Here is a 23755-nt window from a genome sequence, read left to right on the forward strand (position 1 = left end):
CGAGTTTTTGGAAGAATTCTAGGAAAGTATATGAAGATGGTATCTGCTCTTTCGGACATGTTTGAAAGAACAGATACCATTTTCATATAGTTAAGGCTAACCGGCCATTGACCTTCTTCTTCTATGCTGGATGCACACGCATTGCCCCAACTCTTACGGGACTCGGTAAGATTGTCTGCCGCGAGTAATGAGTGTAATGGGCAGGGGCACTACGAATGTAGTGTTTGGACATTAAGTTGGGAATGTGGGTCTAACGGGGAGTGTGCAAGAGATAAATCCCTGCAGTCGCACTATCCTCTGTGCCCTCGGTGGCTCAGATGGATAGAGCGTCTGCCATGTAAGCAGGAGATCCCGGGTTCGAGTCCCGGCCGGGACACACATTTTCAACTGTCCCCGTTGATGTATATCCACACTTGTCGACAGCTTAGGGTCTAGATTTAATTATCATTTCATTCTAGGAAAGGGTAGCTCATCTATAAACGAGACCGTGGATAGAACACTTGTGCGTCCCATTCGTGAATACTGCACGAGTATTTGGGATCCCCATCGGGTAGGATCAAAGGAAGACATCGGAGAAAATCAAAGACGTGCTACTAGATTTGTTACCGATAGGATCGATCAACGCAGGTGTATTATGGAGATGCTTCGTGAACTCCGATGGGAATCCGTGGAGGGGAGACAAAGTGCTTTTCGCGAAATACTACTGAGAAAATTTTGAGAAACGGCATTTGCGGCTGATTGCAGAGCGACTCTGTTGCAGCCAACGTACTTTTCGCGTAAATACCGCGAAAGGAGATGAGAGAAATTAGAGCTAGTACGGAGGCATATAGACAGTCATTCACAGTATGGTGGCTTGCGGAGTGCATTTGTAGATGAAGATTCAGATGTAGACTACGTGCCGTGTTGAGCGAGGTTTGTCTTGCTCGCAGCCAGAGCCAGGCCGCACACACACGTTATTGCCGCGAGCATTGCTGGGGCCGAGGCTAACGCTACAGACTACTGGAAGTCAGTCTGCTGCAGCAAGTGGAACCAGCAACATATTCTGGAGGCCAGCGCCCTTAGCACAGCACGGTCGAAGCAGCAGACAAGCTTGCAGTGCGTCGTCGGAGGTCAGATGGGCGCGGCTGCCTGGGTGTGACGGCGGGATTGGACTAATGTTGGAACGACGAGCCCTTGGTGTACGGCCAAGAACAAGAAGCCTTCTCCAAGGCGGTACGCCAAAGAGCTGTCTACGGTATATCACTAATGGACAACATGTGACAGGGCTCCTTGTGGACAGAAACAGCCCGGTGGAGTGGTTGGTGTCTTTTCCCAGGCCAGAGGACAACGATCCCAGTGGAAGCAGAGAAAGGGACTTCCGCATTTCAAGAGCAGTACTAACTACGTGCTTTATTAGCTTGTAGGTGGTTAAGTGATTGAGCATAGTGTACACTGCTGTGTATAAGCAGTGCATTGAGTATACGGCTTAAAAAGTCATGTTACAAATGTAAAGTACAACTTGTTATGATTGTCTTGTGATAGTCACAGGGAAGCGAAAAGAAGACGTGAACGATTGCTCTATGTATCGCCTTATTCGACTCCTCTGCCGTACTTCAAAGATCTTTGAACGGGTACTTGATAGCAGACTCAGAAGTATTGTCTCTGTAACACCAACCCAGTGTGGATTTGTTAAGGGATGCAGCGCCATCGATGCTATCCATGCCACGCACCTTTTGATAGAAAACCACAAAGAGAGAGAGAGGCAGAAGAGTGTATAAATGGCATTTCTAGAGCTAGAAAAGGATTTCGATCGTATCCCACACGATCTTATTTGGTGAGCTCTTTGCTGCCATGGCGTCTCTGAAGAGTATGTAAGCCGGCCAGTGTGGCCGAGCGGTTCTAGGCGCTTCAGTCTGGAACCGCGCGACCGCTACGGTTGCAGGTTCGAATCCTGCCTCGGGCGTGGATGTGTGTGATGTCCTTGGGTTGGTTAGGTTTAAGTAGTTCTAAGTTCTAGGGGACTGATGAACTCCGATATTAAGTCCCACAGTGCTCAGGGCCAAAAGTATAAAGGCTGGGTGCGACTTTTGTACCATAATTCCACTAGTGTTGTCCGTAGTCCTGCTAGAATTTCTCCGCCCTTCGATATCACTCTGGGTGTTCATCAGGGTTCCGCCTTTTCACTATTGCTATTCGTCCTTTGCATGGATACGACACTATTGCTATTCGTCCTTTGCATGGATGCGGCAACAGCTGACATACAGACTTCATATCCCTGGACCCTTCTTTATGCAGATGATGTGGTACTTGCCGACCAAGCTCGCCCTGAACTCCAGCACCAGGGTCAAACGTGGAAGGACAGACTGGCTGAAAATGTACTGGACCTCAATGTCTAGAAGACAGAGTACCTAGAATGTGGCTCCCAAACCAGAGGCACCATGAGTATCGGCGAAGAAGACCTGCAGAAGACCATGCATTTTAAGTACCTAGGGTCTGTGGTCACCTCAGGCTGCGACACAACTCTTGGTACTTGGATGAGAGTGAATGCTGCTTGGCTCATGTGGAGACAGGTCACTGGAGTCCTCTGCCATAAAAAGATGCCTCAGTATCTCAAAGCAAAATTATATAAGACCATGGTAAGCCCAGCAGCAATGTATGGGACTGAGTGTCGCTCTATGACGAAACAACAGGAGCAGATATGACACACCATGGAGATGAGGATGCTTAGATGGTCTACGGGGCAGACACGATGTGACCTCTTAAAAAATACAGACGCCCGAAAAGGTTTGGTGTCGCGCGGATCACCGACAAAGTGAGGGAAGCCCCTCTCCCCTGGTACGGCCACGTCATGAGAAAGCAAGACAACTCTGTCGCAAAAACAGCGCTCCACATCAACCAAGGAGGAACAAGGCCACCATGAAGACCGGCAAAGACATGGACCGACAACGACAGGGGAGACATGCACGTTGTTCGCTGAAGACCAGAAAATGTCAACGGCAGGGAGAAATGGAGGAGATGTAGCAAAACAGCAGACCCCACAAGTCGGGATCAATGCTTGGAAAGAGGGAGAGTCACAGGGTGTCTGAAAGTGTTTTCTAAGGGCGAGTGTAATTTTGATTTCGTTAATTACATGTCATGAGTGTAGCTGATTTGTAGCTTTTGTCGTATGGAAGATAATCTTGCTCTTATTACTCAGTGAATATTAATCTGTTTATACCATTTGTACAAGAAAGTTCTCTTGCTATTTTGCTCTCCGAGAGTGATTCATTTATATGATTTATTGTACAGAAGACTCTACTGAGATACATGCCTCTGGGCACGGGATAAACATTGTCGTTATTATTGTGACGGTACGATTTTAATTCTCTTTCGCTGAATTATGTTTTATTGTGCCGAAAGTATTTCTTGTTTGAGCCCAGTTATGTTGAACTACTATATATTGGGCCGCAAATTAACTTTTGTTTAGTTATTACTATTTGTCAATAAAACATTATGTTTAATAAATTTGTTGTTAAATTGAGCCCACGCCCAGTCAAACCCTCGCCCAAAGTCTGCTCCACCCAAATCCTATACTACAACTACAAGAAGGACACGATTGATAGGGCACACTCTGACGTAACAACGAGTCGTCAATTTGATAACGAATTTTGGGGGGGGGGGGGGGGTAAAAAGACAATAAGCAGGTTCAAACTGATGTAGGTTGCGGTGGTTATGCAGATATGAAGAGGCCTGCACAGCATAGGCTAACGTGGAAAGCTGACACAAACCACAAGGACCACAACAACACAACTAATAAGGAGCGCCTGGAAGGCTAAATAACTTCCAAACACGTCTAACGTGAAGTACCGGTATTGTACCATTGTTGTTGTCAGCAGTCTAAGTGAGATCTATGCGCACGTTGACCAGGAGATAGATGCCACTGACATATCATACAGTTTGAGAGACAGCATCGGAAGAAAGTGCTAACAATATTTTTAAAAAAATTAGTAATTTGTACTCAGCGAATGGTAAAGTCGCAGTACATCTATTGGTGTCTCAGAACGGAGTGCAGTATGCGGCCACAAAAAGCTGTGATCGTTAGCTCAATGTCTTAAAGTGTCTCAGAGATAGCGAAACAAGTTTTAAATCTAATTCAAAATCTTTTGTGCTGGACGACTTCATCTATTCCATAGACGAACATGAAATCGAAAATTAGTAGTATATGTAGTATGTAGCAGTCAAGCTGCATGCTCCAGAGACCATCAGGGACCGTTTGCTGGAAATTAGAGTGAACATTTCTGCAACGTGCGGTCTGTCGCCGACGGTCTAGCGAAAGACCTAAACAGAAGAATGAGTGCAGATTTCACCTTAGCATCGACGATATTAACTTACAAATGAGACGTCGATAAGGAATTTCGGAAATTACTGTGCTGCATCAGGTAGCGACATAAAAGGATGATTCTAGACATCCATCGCGGTCTGAGGAGCCATAACCTACAAACAGCGTTAGCATCTGCTCATTGCTGAGGAGCTACTGAACACTTGAATAGATCCAGAAGATCTTCCAGTTCATTCTCTTAGGGCACTGTCAGTTCGCTCTAAAATAGTCCTCAATTCTTCTGGCCAGTATAAGCAGTACATGAAAGTACTCGGACCGAGTGTGAGAGATAATGAGACACATCCTGTTGAACTCTCCATAATGGCGGCGTCCCGTGACCACTTGCAGCAACAAGCGAAATATCAAGACGAGTTTGACTTCTCTAGGACCGTCTCAAAGTAAGATTTTACTATTGTGTTGTAGCTACGGGAGGCAGTAAATATGGTACAAATGGCTCTGAGCACTATGTGACCTAACTTCTGAGATCATCAGTCCGCTAGAACTTAGAACCACTTAAACCTAACTAACCTAAGGACATCACACACATCCATGCCCAAGGCAGGATTCGAACCTGCGACCGTAGCGGTCGTGCGATTCCAGACTGTAGCACCTAGAACTGCTCGGCCACCCCAGCCGGCCGGGAGGCAGAAACATACAGAAGTTATTACCCATTACAACCTATCCGTAGGTCATTGTGATGGTATACAGTGATCAATCTATCCAAAGAAAATTATGAATGTACACTGTGCACAATACAGTAATCTTAAGAAATATTTATCATCCCACTCAATCATAAAAAATTAAACTGGTCGATATTCAAGATCTGTACATATACATTGCCAGAAAGGATCATATTACAGTGATGGACCTCTATTGCATTATGTAACGCTTCACATTAGTCTGAAACACGTCTTGTGTGAATAGCAAATGCATAATATAACTTGATATGTTTCTGGAAGTGGAGGAATCGGTGAAGGTTGGCAAACCCCGAAAACAGTGTAACGTTTATTGTGCGTATAGTTCTAAGTTGCCCACAAACACACAGTTCTAGTAACATTAGTTTCCATCCTTGCTCCAGTTATGGTGAACCGCAGAAACGTTTGTCTAACCGTTTTTGGGTGTATGAAAGTAAGAATTTGACAGCGAGGAACCATTAAGTATAATCTGAAACTCCAAACTAAACTCCGTCCGAACGGGCCTCGGAGGACCAATGGGACCGACTGACCGCCGTGTCATCCACAGCTGTTAAGCGTCATTGGTTGCAGATATGGAGAGGCATGTGATTAACACTTCCTGCCGTTGTCAGTTTTCGTGCACGGAGAAATTACTTCTCCATCAAGCAGCTCCTCAATTGGCCTTGCAAGGGTTGAGTACACCCCTCTTGCTAACAGCGCTCGGCAGAGTTGGACGGTCACCATCCAAGGGCTAACCAAGCCCGACAGGCACTTAACTTCGTTGATTTGACGGGATCTGGTATAACCATTGCGGCAAGGCCTCTGGCAAGATTAATCTAAAGATGCGTTAACACTGATGGTGTTAGGACAGCAACCAGCCACAAATTTACTTTGAGTTCCTTTATTGAAAGGAAACCGTTACCGGTTTCCAATCATTGTGATTCATCATCAGGCGGTTTACACGCTTTCTTTATGACATTTGGTGTGTTTTTATAGATTAATTGTCCTAAAATATAAATAAAACATAATTATAAACACGCCACACACAGATGGTTGCGTTACAGATTTTCGTTGCATGTGACTTACGTGAAACATGAAACGTAAGGTTTAAGTAGTTCTAAGTTCTAGGGAAATGATGACCTCAGATGTTAAGTCCCATAGTGCTCAGAGCCATTTGAACAGCAAACAAAACGTTAAATTTGAAAATTTCACATCTTCGCTTATAATTTTCCACCAAGGCACTTAATGCAAAAAGATAGCGGAGACCGGAGCACATTGGCGCGGATTTATTTTGGAGATTTTTTTAAATTTTTGATTAGATTTATTGCGTTAAAAATCGTTTAGTCTTGTAATATGGGTATTAAAGTGTAGCTTGGTGTATACAGTTCTAAATCAACATCACATTTAAGTGTGCAAAATAATTTTATATAGTCTCAAGTCGAGTGCGTAAACATCCCTTTGGTACGGGGCAAGTTCACACATCTACGGGAGCAAGTTTACACATATCACAGAACACAATAGCGAGTATACAAAGCACACTGCTAAAATGTTCGAAATAAGTTTTATTGCCAGTAAACAAAGTTACAGGCTTCCTTACACCAATTAACTTGGCAAAATGTAAAAATTTTGCTGGCTGTAAAGAAATTTGTTTGCGAACTTCCACAGCATAGTAGGGCCTGCATAAAAGTTGGAATGTTAACTAAAGGCCTGTTCATCATCATTGTCTGAGTTGTAATTTATGTACACAAAAAAACGCATTTCCTGTGGCACAATCACCGTGAACGCATCTTTTAAATCTAAGGCACTGGAGCCATTCTTGATTTCTTTTTGTTTGGTTGCTTCATTCCAAGCAGCAAATGCAGTTTTGATCTTCTGTATCAGATTACCGCAGCTTATAAGGGAAAGGAAGAAGAACTGAATGGGGTATTTGTTGAGAAGCGAATGCTTTCTAACATACACTTTGGAAGGACTAATCTGTGAAAGGAGATTGAAGGGAAAGAGGAGATACAGATGACAGACGACATAGAGGTGACAAGTTCCTGTGGGACCAAACTGCTGAGATCATCGGTCCCTAGGCCTACACACTACTTAATCTAACTTAAACTAACATACACTAAGGACAACACGCACACCCAACCCGCGGGAGGACTCGAACCTCCGACGAGGGCAGCCGAGCGACCGTGACAAGGCGCCCGAGACAGCACAGCTACCCCGTGCGGCCAACATAAAAGAAAGTGGGAATTACCCTGATCTGAAAGCATGGCAGAGGACAGGAGAGCAAGGAGAGTAACTACGTCAAAATCTGCCTTTGGGACGAAACTAATGACATCAGACGTAGGCGTATCCACATGTTTCCTTGTTATTGGTTTTAGTAGTTTCTTACATTTATCAGTGCTTGTTTTCATAGAATTAATTCATTCTGTGTTAGATTCATTAGGTTTAAATAGCCTTTTTAGCGATTTATATCGTTTATGCCCCTGCGCTTTCATTTTTACAATGCATTTCCAGTTGCTGTTGACACAAATTTTCCTTGACTAGGGTGTCAGCTAGTATTGGAAATTTGAAAATAATGCATAAATGTGCACAAACAGAACTGTGTATACGTTCCCCGACTTACACAAAAGCACAAATACACTCATGGAAATGGAAAAAAGAACACATTGACACCGGTGTGTCAGACCCACCATACTTGCTCCGGACACTGCGAGAGGGCTGTACAAGCAATGATCACACGCACGGCACAGCGGACACACCAGGAACCGCGGTGTTGGCCGTCGAATGGCGCTAGCTGCGCAGCATTTGTGCACCGCCGCCGTCAGTGTCAGCCAGTTTGCCGTGGCATACGGAGCTCCATCGCAGTCTTTAACACTGGTAGCATGCCGCGACAGCGTGGACGTGAACCGTATGTGCAGTTGACGGACTTTGAGCGAGGGCGTATAGTGGGCATGCGGGAGGCCGGGTGGACGTACCGCCGAATTGCTCAACACGTGGGGCGTGAGGTCTCCACAGTACATCGATGTTGTCGCCAGTGGTCGGCGGAAGGTGCACGTGCCCGTCGACCTGGGACCGGACCGCAGCGACGCACGGATGCACGCCAAGACCGTAGGATCCTACGCAGTGCCGTATGGGACCGCACCGCCACTTCCCAGCAAATTAGGGACACTGTTGCTCCTGGGGTATCGGCGAGGACCATTCGCAACCGTCTCCATGAAGCTGGGCTACGGTCCCGCACACCGTTAGGCCGTCTTCCGCTCACGCCCCAACATCGTGCAGCCCGCCTCCAGTGGTGTCGCGACAGGCGTGAATGAAGGGACGAATGGAGACGTGTCGTCTTCAGCGATGAGAGTCGCTTCTGCCTTGGTGCCAATGATGGTCGTATGCGTGTTTGGCGCCGTGCAGGTGAGCGCCACAATCAGGACTGCATACGACCGAGGCACACAGGGCCAACACCCGGCATCATGGTGTGGGGAGCGATCTCCTACACTGGCCGTACACCACTGGTGATCGTCGAGGGGACACTGAATAGTGCACGGTACATCCAAACCGTCATCGAACCCATCGTTCTACCATTCCTAGACCGGCAAGGGAACTTGCTGTTCCAACAGGACAATGCACGTCCGCATGTATCCTGTGCCACCCAACGTGCTCTAGAAGGTGTAAGTCAACTACCCTGGCCAGCAAGATCTCCGGATCTGTCCCCCATTGAGCATGTTTGGGACTGGATGAAGCGTCGTCTCACGCGGTCTGCACGTCCAGCACGAACGCTGGTCCAACTGAGGCGCCAGGTGGAAATGACATGGCAAGCCGTTCCACAGGACTACATCCAGCATCTCTACGATCGTCTCCATGGGAGAATAGCAGCCTGCATTGCTGCGAAAGGTGGATATACACTGTACTAGTGCCGACATTGTGAATGCTCTGTTGCCTGTGTCTATGTGCCTGTGGTTCTGTCAGTGTGATCATGTGATGTATCTGACCCCAGGAATGTGTCAATAAAGTTTCCCCTTCCTGGGACAATGAATTCACGGTGTTCTTATTTCAATTTCCAGGAGTGTATTTTCTTCCCTCTATGACATTTGATAGATTTCTGTAAGGAGAAAGCAACTTACTTTGCACTATATAGTAACATTTTATAGATGAATTTGACTTGTATTACAGAAGAATCTTAGAGAAACACATTGCCTCCCACTTATATCATGACGAAATTTTATTCATATAAAAATAGTTTGTCGACTGTATGCGTAACGTGTCGATTTACTGTACTGTATTGATTTACCGAGACATCACTTTCCATAGTACGGGTTTACCAGTCACTTTTGTAACAGATCGATTGAAAAGACATTGATTTCCGTAGACACATTTGTGAAAAGTGAACAGATGAAAGGATACACTGTGGTATTTATTGCATTGCTTTGCGTGCATTGATCGATTATTGTAGTGTGTTAATTTTCATTGTTCAGTGAATTCGAGTGTTAGGTAAAGGAGACGATTTATCAACGATATATCCAAGGTGTTAGCGTTAGTTAAAAGGATATTTTGATTTAATAATTTAAAAATAAAACTGTTAGCAATTTTATACTTCTGTAATGCGTAGTGTCTGTGATAGGGTTAACAAGAATGAGTAATTTTATTAAAAGGAGTTTAAATGTTAGATTTGTAGTTTTGAGAAAATTAATTCCTTAAATGAGGTACTTCTTGAATACATTTTGAACGCAATGAGTATTAAGATCAATGTTAGCAAATGAACAGAATGACAAGTGGATAGGGCGTTGTCTTTCTTGATAAGCAGTAAATTATAGCACACAGCGCAACGCTTTTCCCTTTCAGCTTACTATGTTACAACAGCATTTTCACTGGCAGCCACGCTAATACAGAACAGAATCGAACGTCTCTCGCAGAGATGACATTATCAGGGCCTGATTACAGAACTCACTTGGAAGGAAATTTCCTTCTTACGTGCAGTGAAATAAATTAGACGTGAACACATTCTCGACATGTATGTATAGCCACTGTGAGTGACATTTCCACGACAAGGTCAGTTTTATTTAATACTGTCAATGTTCAAACTCCCTTTCATTAGAAATTACCAAATTAAATAATTCTCATTTTATTAGATACTTCTCGCAGTACCCTATCATTACACATTTTTCATTACATACTTTTATGTTCACTCGATTAGCCCCATGAAATTTGTGACAGCCCTCAGCAGATGGCAGTACAAATCCTCCACTATCAGAAGCGCTCTAGCAAGAACTGTTTCCGAGAAAAGTGTTCTGCGTAAACGGGACCCGTGTGTAAATGTGATCTTGTTCCCCTTACATTTTTTCTCCAACATCCCTCAAAGATTGTATCACTATCAGGAAAACAGTAGGTAAATTCAATATTCCTCAGCAAGCTTAGAAAGTAGCCTGGAAGAAATTTTAGGCAACTCAGGTACAGTATCAGTAACAACAGTCGTGGTAATATCAGCTAATCGTGGGAGAATGTTGCTAAGCCTCTTTTGTTTGCCAGTTCTGCTGTAAACGAAAATTTACTCTGGAAGTTTTGCATTCTTATTATACTTATTTGCTAAGTTATGAACTGAAACCACATTTGAATTTGGATATGTTTAGCAGTCCCGTAAGTGCTTGTGATATTTGTGACCTGCGCTCGAGACAGCTAATCATTTCCTCCGTAAGGTTTCTGTTCAACTGTTCCCTTTTATCGTATCCCAAGTCAACTGTCAAAGGCAACCTTCATTATGCCCATAAAAAAAGCTACGGAGCGATTAAAAATGAAAATTAGGCGTGTTAATATGAAAATGACCCCTCAGGCGAATATATCCAGCAAAAAAGGAACAATGTTGTTCCAGAGCAGGTACAGAGCAACCCAGTATAGTCTTGCTTCTCATCTCGTACCTTTATGAGCGGATGTTATAAATATTCTGCCGAGAAACTAACGACTCTGACAGAAATACAGCGCCCCAACAGTGTATAAATGCCTCGCCCATGACAGCGTGAATGGCCGGAGACGCCGAGGAAATTAATAGCGACTGCAGAAGAGTCGGGTGGCTAATTGTGTCTCTGAATCACCACAGCAGGGGAAAAAAATAAAATGGGAGGGGAGAGCCATTAAAAAGAGATTCTACGTGAAAGGAGAAAAGAGAGCTGAACTCCGGTAGGAGCTATTAACACAGGTTCAGGCTCGTCTATCATGTCGACATTTCTATAGCTGTAAATGACAAAGAACGCGGTTTGATCTTTCTTTTTGTAGCTCCAACAGATGCACTCCTGCTCGGAGTAGTCGAAATGTATCTATGACAGTCAATTTCTCGGATGCATTTGTTCCGTGAAACTCATTTCGAACAGACGACTGTAGTTTGTTTTCAAATTGCTGTTCTCATATTACCATCATAGCGGTTATCACATTCTTCTCGAACATCCGCATACACACACTTTGAAATACGACGTCATTAATCAATGTCTCCTACTGCTACCCTAGTAGTGGCAAGGTTCAGGACAGGAATAGGGAAAAAGAGTGCCGGTTTCGTTGGAAGAACCAACCAAGTCAGATAATTCCAAAATATAAACAAAAAGCACAAAATTATGGATACTCTACAGTACTAATTTATCTCTCTAACCGGTTGCCAACGAACAAGATCATCAAGACACAGTTAACATTATTTAATTTAGTATTCGGCTCTACTCGACCTTCATTTGCTACCAAGGCAATACTGCGCATTGCGCTTCGGAGAATTCCAAGGGCTATTCAAGATTCTACTTATATTTTCACGAGGAACATGCTTGCTTGTGGGACAAAATTTTACTTTCCATTTACGGACACTGGAGTTTTCGACAAACGGAACTACATTTCCGAATTAGTAATGGACTGCGATTTGTGGAGGAATGGTGATGTTGGAATCTGGAGCAAAGTCGACGTACTAACTGTTCTCAAAGATTCTGCATTCGTTTCAGGTCGGGTCTCTGGGCAGATCAGCTCGTTTCACGAATGTTATCCAAAAGCTATTGCCTACAGATGAAGCTTTATGATTGGGTGCATTGTCAAGTCAATACAAATAATCATCGTCTCCCGAACTATACTTCTCCTGTGCGCACTACACAATATTGTAAAGCCCTTTTTCACTGGGGTTTCGCAAGAGAAATTCTGTGAAGTTAGATGTGCTTCGGTAGGTCAGATTTACCGGAAAGGTAGCTCAACTTGTCCGGTCAGTGGGCTAGCTGCTATCAGTAATAAAAAAAAAAGACTGAACTATCCAATGATGAACTTGAATGGGTGCCATGTGACGTTGGCCTAGACCAAATGCAGAGAACAGTCACAATTCTATTTTTTTTTTTAAATTATAGGTAGATCACTTGTCCGCGAACGACAAAGGTCTCGATTTGGAGTCTCGGTCCGGTACCCAGTTTTAACCTGTCAGGAACTTTCACTGTAAAATGCGCCGGCCGGACTAACCGAGCGGTTCTAGCTTAACTACAGATTAACTACAGTAATTACACATATTAAAAGTTCTTGTGTGGAAAGGTATGCTGGCCGTGCGATTCTAGGCGCTGCAGTCTGGAACCGCGCGACCGCTACGGCTGCAGGTTCGAATCCTGCCTCGGGCATGGATGTGTGTGATGTCCTTTGGTTAGTTAGGTTTAAGTAGTTCTAAGTTCTAGGGGACTGATGACCTTCGATGTTCAGTCCCATAGTGCTCAGAGCCATTTGAACCATTTGAACTATAAAATGCTTTCATATCTTTCCGCCTTTACAGTTTTCCTGAGCGCAATAAGGGGACCGCAACCTAACCACGAAAACCATCCCCATATCGTCAACACGACATCCTCTGTACTTCACTGTCGGCACCTCACATGAAGGCAGGTGACATTCTCCATGCATTCAAAAAACTCAAATCCCTCCGTCGAGTTGCCACAGGATATAGCATGATTCACCTCTCAAAATCACTCGTTTCCAGTCATCTTTGTATCACCACAAGCGTCACTTAGGACTGACTGCTGGAATGTGGGACTTATGAGGAGCTTCTCCACCACTGCACTCCATTCTTTTTAACATCCTACGCGCAGTGAACATACTAGCTGGACTGCTGGTAACACTTCGGATCTCACAAGTACGATATTTTGCAACCACCACCGGTAAAGATCGACGGTCTATGTTTGTCATTACACGAGTTCTGGCTGGTGTTGTTTTAGCAGTCGTTATTCCTTTGTGTTTCCACCACAGGATCAAATCATCAACAGTCGATTTGGACAGCTTTTGAAAGGCTGAAATACCCCTGATGCGTTTCTTTCTCAGTTAATATCAAATCACTAGACCACGTTTTAAGTGACTGAGCTCTCCTGACAGATCCAGTCTGTTATTACTACTTCTCTACTTGGCGATACGGGAGGTCCGCTCCCCACGTTCTCTTATACTATCGGGTCTGTCTCTCGTGGCATCTAGTGGTCAGTTCTACATTTCGTAGGAAAGACCGGATACTTCTGATCACATTCTGTAGTCTGTATTACTCCAGGAACCGACGAATTTACTGTTAGCTTCCACATCGAGTACTTGAAGGAACTGACCTCTCTCGTAGCTCGTATTTCTAAAGAATGTCTCGCATAGTTCGTTCCAGGTTGTTTAATTTAGGTCATCAGCCTTTCTACAGATTTCATGTTGTGCTCCTTCTGTTCGCATACGGTGCCATTCTTTTCATCGCTTCAGTCACTATTAGTGGCAACGTCCACTAAATGTCGTTTGGATACTCTAGTGTTTGTCTGATCCAACAATGTTTCCGCTCTGTTGCTCCTTTCACCTTGCAGCACCAGGTTAATTATTCCGGGATGCCGTAGCAAAGTCGCACTAACCTGTGAACCACGTTTGACACTCCAGTATCAATGGCGGAAAGGTTAACGATAATTGGTTCGTTCCATTTCTAAACTGTCCAGTCACATTAATGTGACCGCCTGTCAGATGGCTGGATAACACCTTTTGCAGCGCGGATCACCGGAGACGTGCACGAAGAGAGTCATTGAGATACTGGAAAGCGTCGAAACGGATGTGGAGCCATACCGACACCAGTGCAGTGGTCTGCTGTGTTAGGTTTCTTGGTTGAGGATCCATGACGCGAAGAACCCGATACAGGTGGTTCCCCAGATTCTCTACGGAGTTTGAATACGGGTAGTATGGTGACCACTAATCAGAATGACAATGACAGAGACAAGAGCACAAGTAAAGGTCCTTAGCAGAACAAGTGAAAGCTTTGACTTTAATAAAAGTGTGAAGCAAGGTGATAGTCTCTCCACTGTCCTATTCAATATAGCCCTGCATAGTGTAGTAAATAAAATCAACAAAAGAGGCACCATATTTATGAAAACTAGCCAGATATATGCAAACGCTCATGACATTGCTATGAAATACCAAACACTCCTAGAAACATACCGGGCAAGGGAAACAGAAGCCTTAAAAATTGGCCTCATAGTATAAATGAAAACAAAACAAAATGTATGGTAATATCACAATCTGAGGCCAGAAGAACCCTTGAAAACCTAAACATCAAGGAAAAATGCTTCAAAGGAGTGTCCTCTTAACTACTTGGGAGCCCTAATAACAAACGATAACAGTATTGGAAAGGCTATAAGGGAAAGAACAAAAGCAGGAAACAGAGCTTACTTTGCAAATATGCAACTTTTCAAAAATAGCCTTGTTACAAGAAAAACAAAACTGTTAATATATAATTCCCTAGTCCGCCTAGTTATGACGTACGGGTCAGACGTATGGACGTTGACAGTACACGATAAAAATTCACTAAGAATCATTGAGCGAAAAATACTACGCAAAATCTATGGGCCAATAAGGGAGGAAGAAGGCTGGAGAATACGCTACAATGCCGAATTACAAGAGTTAATACAAGACAGGGACACAGTAAAATTTGTGAAATCACAGCGAATGCGATGGCTGGGACACTTGGAGAGAATGGTAGAGGATAGAATTCCAAAGAAAATGATGAAAGGTGTTGTGATCCATTCAGCTAGGCGAAAAGGGAGACATAGAAGAAGATGGATCGACGAGGTAATAATGGATATCACCAGTATGGAAGTCCTGGGGTGGAGAAGAACAGTAAATGACCGAGAAGTGTGGAGGAAGATTGTTGAAGAAGCCAAGGCTCACCAAGGGCTGTCGCGCTACTGAAGAAGAAGAAGAAGATTTGGTGACCAGGGGAGTACGGTAAATTCATCCTGGTGCTTTTCGAAACACGCACGTACACTGCGAGTTGCGTGACACGATGCATTGTCCTGCTGGTAGAAGCCATGGTACGGAGGAAAAAGAAACTTCAATGACTGACGCATACTTGTGTTGATCTACTGTGCCTTCCGTAATGACAACATCACCCAGGAAATGCCACGGAAACATTTTCCATGTCATATCGTTCCCTCCGGCCTGGACCCTTACGCCAACGGCCATCTGCCCGATGGCACATAACACGTGATTCATCTGAAAATGCCACCTGTCGCCACTCAATGGACGTCCAGTTGTGGTATTGGGGTGCAAATTTTAGCCTTTGTTGCCGATGAACAGCTATTAGCATGGATGCATGGATCAGGTGCTAGTTGCAGAGGCCCATACACAGCAACATTTTTGTTCAACGTATTGCATGCCAATTCGCCGGTTCACATCTCTGCAGTCGTCGTTCACCCTTATAACCGATAGACCATGGTGCACCACAGTTGTCTCGGCTCCGTTTTCGGATAGCGCCATTTTGCCGTTCGCGGCACAATAATCAAGGCGCCACGCAAACAGTTTACAAACTTAGCCATTTCTGAGATGATTCCTTGTTTGGCCGGAAAGCGAATGATCATCCCCTCTTAGACGTCAGATAAATCGCTCCGTTTCCGCATTACGACAACGACTGCACTGTCCCCTGCGTCCCCCGGACAGGGTTTATATACCCTGCACTGCTGGTGCTGCTACTTTCCATTGACGTAGAACGTAGGCGGCGGTCACATTAATGTGACTGGACCGTGTACGCCCAGTTATATCTGTTACATTGGGCACATTTTGCTCTGACTGCACACACTGCTTCTGCTTCTGAATGGGGCACAGACCATCGGCTAATGTTCCATCTTTTCAGGTATCCTCCATCTGCTCAAGGAGAAGAACCCTCTTTGATTTTTGCACTAAATATTGTTGGGTGTTTTAGGCTTCAGTACTTGATACATTTTGGAATTATCTAGTAACGCACACGCCTACATATTTCTTTATATTTGTACTGTCTCATAAGAGGACCACGTCTCCACGTTATCACCAATTTCTACCAAGTTTACGGTTTACGCAAACTTGGGAAAAAAATGAAAGTGACAGAAGTGCGAACTCCAGGTGGCCAGGCGAATAGAAAAAAAAAATAGCACTTTTGGCGCGGGCAGGGCGAGACATGAGCCATTTTCGAGAGCGTGTTTTTCAGGTAGTGGCTGATGAAGCGGATCGATAACGTGACGTTCAGTGGCTCGAGTCTCTACGCGAAACATTTTTTATTTTCAAAAAAAGGTTCAAATGTGTGTGAAATCTTATGGGACTTAACTGCTAAGGTCATCAGTCCCTCAACTACACACTACTTAACCTAAATTATCCTAAGGACAAACACACACACCCATGCCCGAGGGAGGACTCGAACCTACGCCGGCACCAGCTGTACAGTCATGACTACAGTGCCTGAGACCGCTCGGCTAATCCCGCGCGGTCCCTTTTATTTTCAATTTTTACGTTAATTTCAATGCGCATAAATTGAAATAATACTAAGTATACTGTATTTATTAATACTTTCATTAAAAGCACGAGAACAAGACGAAAGGGAAAAGTATGGTTTGGAAATACATTTCAAGGAGTGGATTTTAAGGTGTACACGAGAACTTTGTCTACTAAATTAGATACTGAGTCGTGTGCGGCTCGCCTTCTTGCCGTTCATAACTTGACGTCGTGTAATAGCGGTAGTGGCGTATCGATTCCTTCCTGTGTTAATCTACATCTACATCTACATTTATACTCCGCAAGCCACCCAACGGTGTGTGGCGGAGGGCACTTTACGTGCCACTGTCATTACCTCCCCTTTCTGTTCCAGTCGCGTATGGTTCGCGGGAATAACGACTGTCTGAAAGCCTCCGTGCGCGCTCGAATCTCTCTTATTTTACATTCGTGATCTCCTCGGGAGGTATAAATAGGGGGAAACAATATATTCGATACCTCATACAGAAACGCACCCTCTCGAAACCTGGACAGCACGCTACACCGCGATGCAGAGCGCCTCTCTTGCAGAGTCTGCCACTTGAATTTGCTAAACATCTCCGTAACGCTATCACCCTTACCAAATAACCCTGTGACGAAACGCGCCGCTCTTCTTTGGATCTTCTCTATCTCCTCTGTCAACCCGACCTGGTACGGATCCCACACTGATGAGCAATACTCAAGTATAGGTCGAACGAGAGTTTTGTAAGCCACCTCCTTTGTTGATGGACTACATTTTCTAAGGATTCCCCCAAATGAATCTGAACCTGGCACCCGCCTTACCAACAATTAATTTTATATGATCATTCCACTTCAAATCGATGCGTACGCATACAAGATATTTTAGAAAAGTAACTGCTACCAGTGTCTGTTCCGCTATCATATAATCATACAATAAAGGATCCTTCTTTCTATGTATTCGCAACACATTACATTTGTCTATATTAAGGGTCAGTTGCCACTCCCTGCACCAAGTGCCTATCCGCTGCAGATCTTCCTGCATTTCGCTACAATTTTCTAATTTTGTAACTTCTCTGTATACTACAGCATCATCCGCGAAAAGCCGAATGGAACTTCCGACACTATCTACAAGGTCATTTATATATATTGTGAAAAGCAATGGTCCCTTAACACTCCCCTGTGGCACGCCAGAGGTTACTTTAACGTCTGTAGACGTCTCTCCATTGATAACAACATGCTGTGTTCTGTTTGCTAAAAACTCTTCAATCCAGCCACACAGCTAGTCTGATATTCCGTAGGCTCTTACTTTGTTTATCAGGCGACAGTGCGGAACTGTATCGAACGCCTTCCGGAAGTCAAGGAAAATAGCATTTACCTGGGAGCCTGTATCTAATATTTTCTGGGTCTCATGAACAAATAAAGCGAGTTGGGTCTCACACGATCGCTGTTTCCGGAATCAATGTTTGTTCCTACAGAGTAGATTCTGGGTTTCCAAAAACGACATGATACGCGAGCAAAAAACATGTTCTAAAATTCTACAACAGATCGACGTCAGAGATATAGGTCTGTAGTTTTGCGCATCTGCTCGACGACCCTTCTTGAAGACTGAGACTACCTGTGCTCTTTTCCAGTCATTTGGAACATTCTGTTCCTCTAGATACTTGCGGTACACGGCTGTTAGAAGGGGGGCAAGTTCTTTCGCGTACTCTGTGTAGAATCGAATTGGTATCCCGTCAGGTCCAGTGGACTTTCCTCTGTTGAGTGATTCCAGTTGCTTTTCTATTCCTTGGACACTTATTTCAATGTCAGCCATTTTTTCGTTGGTGCGAGGATTTAGAGAAGGAACTGCAGTGCGGTCTTCCTCTGTGAAACAGCTTTGGAAAAAGGTGTTTAGTATTTCAGCTTTACACGTGTCATCCTCTGTTTCAATGCCATCATCATCCCGGAGTGTCTGGATATGCTGTTTCGAGCCACTTACTGATTTAACGTAAGACCAGAACTTCCTAGGATTTTCTGTCAAGTCGGTACATAGAATTTTACTTTCGAATTCACTGAACGCTTCACGCATAGCCCTCCTTACGCTAACTTTGACATCGTTTAGCTTCTGTTTGTCTGAGAGGATTTGGCTGCGTTTACACTTGGAGTGAAGCTCTCTTTGCTTTCGCAGTAGTTTCCTAACTTTGTTGTTGAACCACGGTGGGTTTTTCCCGTCTCTCACAGTTTTACTCGGCACGTACCTGTCTAAAACGCATTTTACGATTGCCTTGAACTTTTTCCATAAACACTCAACATCGTCAGTATCAATGGTGCCACTGAGTTTGCTACTATTGTTTGTCCGCTAGTGGCAGTAGCAGCGGTAGCCAGTACTGTATTGCCGGGTCGTCGTGTGTGTCAGGCAGTTAGGGGGCTTCGGATGGAGCAGCGAGGGGGTCCACAGCGCTAGGGCAGGCCGGGACCACCGGCAGCGTGGAGGCACTGTCGGATCGAGGGGATGTAGCCGACGACCGAACCCCGGACTTTTGAAGTTGAGTGAACCGTATCCAGTACTAAAACCTCCACTGTTTGAGGTCCTGCTGTTGTTTGCGTGTTGCTGCTCCATGGTCGGTGAGACCAACCGCAACAAGTGGAGTCTGTCAGGTTGGCGGAAGCTATTAGCCGCCTTCTACTCCTTGATGTTAATTTGGATTTAGTATTATTCTTATTAATTAAGTGCAACCAGCGGTACTTTCTGCCTTGTGGCACGGCGTGTAGTTCGACAGCCTCTTGAATTGTACTATGTATATGTTTCTGGGAAGTCTACCTTGAGTCTTGTGTTTCCTTCGGCCTTGAGTGCTTTTCTGAAGATGTAGTGCTGTCGGTCTCTTCGCCCTTGCCTAAAAATATTCCATCGTTGTACCGGTAATCGGACGTTAGGCGGATTGGTTAGTCGGTCGCTCGGCGCTTAAGCTACCCTTAGTGTGAGTTGTCATCCTGTTACGTGAGTACAGCTCTTGGCTGCCTGTCTCACCGCTTACACATCTGTAGTCACCTTCATCAGGTGGATCCAGGGAGCACTGTCTGCGGATCACTCCGTCTTATTTGGACAAGATGTCATAATTGTTTAAGGTTTACCTTAATGTTTTAACATTTTATTGCCTTCCCCACTTGGATTTCCGGCCTTCAGCCGTTAATTGTTTTGTAACGCTGCTTGTGGCCTTCAGCCGACAAATTATTTTCAATTTTCTCTTAATATGGTCTGAGCCGTCACTATAACCTGTTACAATTCGTTACGATTGCTTAAAAAGGGTTTAGTATTTTAACATGCAACTGCCTTTCTTACTTGTAATTCAGGCGTTCAGCCATTGAGTATTCCGAAAATTGCTTGTGGCCTTCAGCCTCCAATAATTTTGAATCCTTTCTTAATCAGGCCTTCAGCAGTTAACTGTTTGTAGCATTGCTTGTTGCCTTCGCCGACAATAATTTTCAGTTCTGTTTTAGTGAGGCCTTCAGCCGTCACTGTAGCTTGTTATAAGTTATTAAGATTATTAGAAAGGGTTTTAGCATTTTTTGACGTGTAGCTGTCCACTTTATTTGTAATTCAAGCCTTCAGCCGTTGTGTATTCTGAGATTACTGCTGGCCTTCAGCCGTTAATAGTTTGTAACATTGCTTGTGGCTTTCAGCTGACAAATAGTTTCAATTCTATCTTGATAAGGCCTTCAGCCATCACTATAACTTGTTACAGTTATTAAGATTGTCAAAAGAGTTTTGGATATTTTTAAAGTGTAATTGTCCAACTTATTGGTAATTCAGGTCTTCAGCCGTTGTGTATTTTTTAAATTGCTTCTGGCCTTCAGCCGATGAATGATTTTGAACCTTCTTAATCAGGCCTTCAGCTGTTGATTGAGTGTAACATTGCTTGTGGCCTTCAGCAGACAATAACTAGCAATTCTTCCGATAAGGCTTTCAGCCGCCAGTGTAGTAAATTTTTAAAAAAATGATTGTCGAGAGTTTAAAAAAATATAAATAAAGTGTATGTGTTTCCTGTGGAACCAGCCGTAACTGATTATGCCCCGTCCACACCTTTCCTGCTTTCCCTAAGTCCCACGTCTCAGATACTTTTATTACTTTACACGTGATGGGCAGATATTCGTCGTAAAACCAGGGGAAGCAGGAATTTTCTCGGAATCATGCACGCGCTATAAATGTCACATTTTTACACGTATTTTTTTAATAAACTCTTGGCCATCTGGGGCCCACACTTCTGTAACTTTCATTTCTGGTCACTCATTTCTCGGCATCGTCGATTTCGTCCAAATTTGTGACTTACGCATATGCCACAAGTTTTGACGAAAACGGTGATGCCGAGTAGGCGGCGTCCCCTTGTCAGTTACTGACTTCCCTAGCTGTACACAATCCTAGCATAAAAATTTTCTCAAACTTCCGCGTTGCTGCTGTCCGCTTCAGAACGAAATCACCCGGTACTTTACACATAATTTCCTGTTACGTTTAAGAAAAAGCTAAAGCACTAGTTTTCGTCATCCTTACAGTATTCCTCTCCGAAATTAACATACATTGCGCTTTCTCTCTGTCAAACAGTGAAAAAAATTCTCGCATCTTCTCCCAGTTACGCTTCTTCCTCTTTGAGCAGTGCTCTATCACGCTCCACTTTCCTCACTAACTCCTCTCTCACGTACATTGTGACCACGGCCACAGTCTAACTCCATCCGCCTTTGCTATCGCAAAATGAGGCCGTTTGGACCTTCAGAGGGGACTGGTGACCGTTTTATCAGACTAGATTATAAAAGTCAGTGTCTTGATCACATATTACTTTATTAAAATTGATAACCAGTTCTGGCTTTGCAGCCTTCATTAGATTTAAAAATTGTAGCAGAAACCCGTAGGCCTGTAGTCAGTACAACGATGTGTGCAATTGCATTATCAGAAGAAAAATCGGCATTCATTATTTCATATTAAGGTTGCCTTTAGCACAAAAAGGGGTGCTCAAAGCTACCTCAAAAATTTTGATCACTTATCCAGTGCTATGAAATGTCTGACAAACAGTGAAGTTAAATTTGAAAACAAACTGAGAGGTTTCTCCTTCATAACTCACTTAATTTTTGTAATGTGTAAAAGTTAGTGGATTGGAATTAGAAACTAAGGGCCTCGGCTGTAAACAATGACAAGGAACACTCGATGCGAAACAGACTTATTACTTTTAAATCATGCTACGCAGTGTGCTTCATTGATATTAGTTGACAGTTCCACGATAAACTGAAAAATGGCAGCTCAGTCTCTGTTTTCAGATTTTTACTATTGGCGACTTTAACAGGATGTGTGCATGTAAACAGTTATAAGTGCCCAAACCTTGCTTCCTAGTAGTAGTGGTGCCAGAAAAATGCTATTCGGGGACGATTTGTACAAATCTCAGGATAATGTGTGTAACTACGACTCAGATGAAGATTCTGAACATGTTCCCCAAAGCAAATACGCTTCTAAAGTTGTTACTAATCAGGTAAATGTTAATAATCCTTTAAGCAAGCAAATAACGTTGTGTCCCTCGCCACTGTTTACCTGAATGTACGTCACAGTGGGCTGTAGTAAGGTGAGAATAAAATTGATTTTATTTTATATTTAATCATAGATTAACTTTTTAGGTTGTTATACTTCATTATTTCAAAAATGGGTAATGCAAATCTTAATATCATAAAATGAAAAAACGCAGACGTTTTAAACTTGTATTTTTAAGAAGTTTCACACTAATGTTTCGTTAACTCGCCCAGCAAGTAAACAGTGGTAAGTCGACGTAACTGATGTTACGTGCACTGAGTTTGCAAGTAAACAGTGTTAAATAACCATCTGTTTTTAAGAATAAAATTTTTGATGGAAGATATTTCCTAAAAAATGTCGTTACTCTATAAATATTTGGAAAAAATGAAACTTTACTGTGTAATTTCTCAAAAGAAACAACCTTGAGCCTTAGCATTGTCTACAGCCGAGATATCTAATTAACACTATCATTTTTTTTAAAAAATCTATATGTACAGGGTGTAAGTGCAGATATTTTTATATGTGGCACCTCAATATGCACACACATTTCTTTCCTCTTTGCGTGATACAGTCTTCCACAAACACGTCACAGACTTTATGACCTGGTGTTTTAAGCATAATCGCAACTGCACCACACACTAACCGTTTTGCACCCAAGTGTGCACACTTCAGCACCAGAACTTCTGCAGGGGAAAAGAAATAATGATGGCATGCTCTTGCCACATATACTTAAGGTTGTATCCAGCCTAAAAGCATACGAACTTTCTGTTTCTTTCCTACGGTTAATGTGATTATGAAGAGAATAAGAAAAAAAGCTCTAACAGGAAAATAAAGCGTTTCTAGACCCATGTGTGAGGATTAACCCAACAAAGGTAAAAAACGGACCCGCAAAATTAGAGACAAGTGTCCTTAACACATGCCTGCTGCAGAATTCTTGAACATTTCCTGAGTTCGAATATCGTAAATTTCTGTGAGACTGAAATGCTTCTGTCCACGAATCAGCACAGTTTTAGAAAGCATCGCACGTGCGAAACTCAGTTTGCCCTTTCCTCACATGATATAGATTGAACTAAGGATGAAGGACAACAGACAAATTCAATATTTCTAGATTTCCGAAGACAATTTGACACGGCGCCCCACTGTAAGCAAAGGTACGAGCATACGGAATAGTTTCCCAGATATGGGTCACTGGAAGACTTCTTAAGTAACAAAACCCAGTAAATTCTCTTCAACAGTGAATGTTTCTCACAGGCAAGGGAATCGTCAGGAGTGCCCCAGGGAAGTGTAATAGGATCGCTGTTATTTTCTACATACATAAATGATATGGCGCATAGGGTGGGCAACAACCGAAGCTGTGGTGTGCGGGAAAGGGTCGTAGCTGAGTGACTGTACGAGGACACAAGATGACTTAGATAAAATTTCTAGTTGGTGTGCTGAATAGCAGCTAGCTCTAAATGTAAAAAAATGTAAATTAATGCAGATGAGTAGGAAAAACAGACCCCT

At 43.6% G+C, this 23755-nt stretch overlaps 1 non-coding gene across 1 annotated transcript; it reads left to right on the top strand.

Moving 5' to 3' along the window:
• The first annotated feature begins 301 nt into the window (after positions 1-301).
• On the top strand, positions 302-376 carry Trnat-ugu (transfer RNA threonine (anticodon UGU)). The gene has a single exon. It is a non-coding gene; the product is annotated as a tRNA-Thr (tRNA).
• Positions 377-23755: the final 23379 nt, after the last annotated feature.

This window comes from Schistocerca cancellata, chromosome 8, assembly GCF_023864275.1.
Source record: "Schistocerca cancellata isolate TAMUIC-IGC-003103 chromosome 8, iqSchCanc2.1, whole genome shotgun sequence".
Classification (NCBI taxonomy): Eukaryota; Metazoa; Arthropoda; class Insecta; order Orthoptera; family Acrididae; genus Schistocerca; species Schistocerca cancellata.